At 25.8% G+C, this 1707-nt stretch overlaps 1 non-coding gene across 1 annotated transcript; it reads left to right on the top strand.

Annotated features, from left to right (window-relative positions):
* Positions 1-904: 904 nt before the first annotated feature.
* Positions 905-976, top strand: TRNAK-UUU. Its single transcript has one exon. It is a non-coding gene; the product is annotated as a tRNA-Lys (tRNA).
* The last annotated feature ends 731 nt before the right edge of the window (positions 977-1707 follow it).

Raw genomic sequence — 1707 nt, 5'->3', positions numbered from 1 at the left:
TTTTTTTTTTTTTTTTTTTTTTTATAAATAATATTGTCATTAGAGTGTGATTTATATGCTTGCTTTTACATCTATTCTGATTTTTATGCAAATTTCTTAGAATCTCATTAAACTTTGTAGAATCTTATTTGAGATTTTTTTTTTAAATTGTAGGAATATTAGGTGAAAATTGTAGATGAGTAACTTACAGGATGTATATGATGAGGATGCAAAGTGTTTGGATGGTATCTTGACCGATTTAATTATTATTATTATTATTATTATTATTATTATTATTATTATTATTATTTATAATAGGGTATTAGGGTTAAATAACACCATGTTGACAACCTATTTTTAAATTCTCCAATTGGAATGAAATGAGTCAAGAACTTAGACAAAAAAGTAAGTGTGCTCATACCGATTTTCAATTGACTGGAAAGTATTATAGATGCAAGTGTTTATATAAGTACTTTACTGACTTGATAAATCACACCGGGGTAACATTCAATAAAAACCAATGATTATTATTATAACAAACAATATGTTCATTTTCAAAAAATAAACCAAACATAAAAATGCAATTTCTTAACTTCCAAACCACAAAAAAAAAATTTAAAAAAATCCAACATTCAGTCAAACACTAGAAAATTAAAAAAAAAAAATTGAAAATCATTTTCCAGATTTCCAAACGGACCCTTAGTACGGAGTAATATACTTTTATTATTTTTTACACATTTAGTATTAGTGTATTGAATTTCATTTTATCTAAAAATTGAATTTAGAAAATAAAAAATAGAGAAATGAAATAAATGGAAAATTAGTCCATTTCTTTATTTTTCATTTTCCTAGCCAGGGACTAATTTATATAGTCCAAAATAGTCCAAAACTATAATTACTATTAATTGTTAACTTTAAATAAATGGCCGTCTTAGCTCAGTGGTAGAGCGCGTGGCTTTTAACCACGTGGTCGTGGGTTCGATCCCCACAGACGGCGTTTAATCTTTTCCCCAGCTTGTACTCTATGTAAAACAAGCCCACAACAGTTTCCAATATCAATGTAAATATTGCGTTGATTCCTGAGTTATAACTTATAATGGCATTTTGTATATTGTAATCAACTTTGCTTTAATTATTAATATATATTCTTCACTTCTCATACTCAAAATTTTCAAACTATTATACTTTTAGTCTAAAATGTTCAAAATATACTCACTTATATAATATGATGAATTTTGGTGAATTTTCATAATAATATGTGTATTTTGGAATAATGCATGAGATCGAGATTATTATAATTGGAATTCAAACATTTTATAGAAAGGTAAAATACAAAGACCAGTATAACAAAGTTACAATGATCTAACCTATAACAAAGTTACACCTATTTTATTTTTTTAATTAAGTTTCAAATGTTAAAGGGAATTGTGTATTTTGTTGTTTGTTGTAATGACTTATTTATTGATTGAAAGACGTGTGAGATATTATTGTAATTTGTAATAATAAGAGTATTTATTTTACATTTAATATGTTTTTGTTTTTCTTTTGTTTTTAATTTATTTATTTATTTTATTTTTGCATACATATTTCGATCCATTGGTTTAAATCCATTGAGTCTCTGTCGTAACACATTCATGGGCAACTCTTTAAACATGTTGTTGCATACATATGAGAGGATATAACTAATAATGGGGGAAGACGGAGGATATGACTAATTCGTCGTTGATG

Source organism: Ipomoea triloba, chromosome 14 (genome assembly GCF_003576645.1).
Source record: "Ipomoea triloba cultivar NCNSP0323 chromosome 14, ASM357664v1".
NCBI classification, from domain to species: domain Eukaryota; kingdom Viridiplantae; phylum Streptophyta; class Magnoliopsida; order Solanales; family Convolvulaceae; genus Ipomoea; species Ipomoea triloba.
This window is presented reverse-complemented; position numbering and strand designations above follow the sequence as displayed.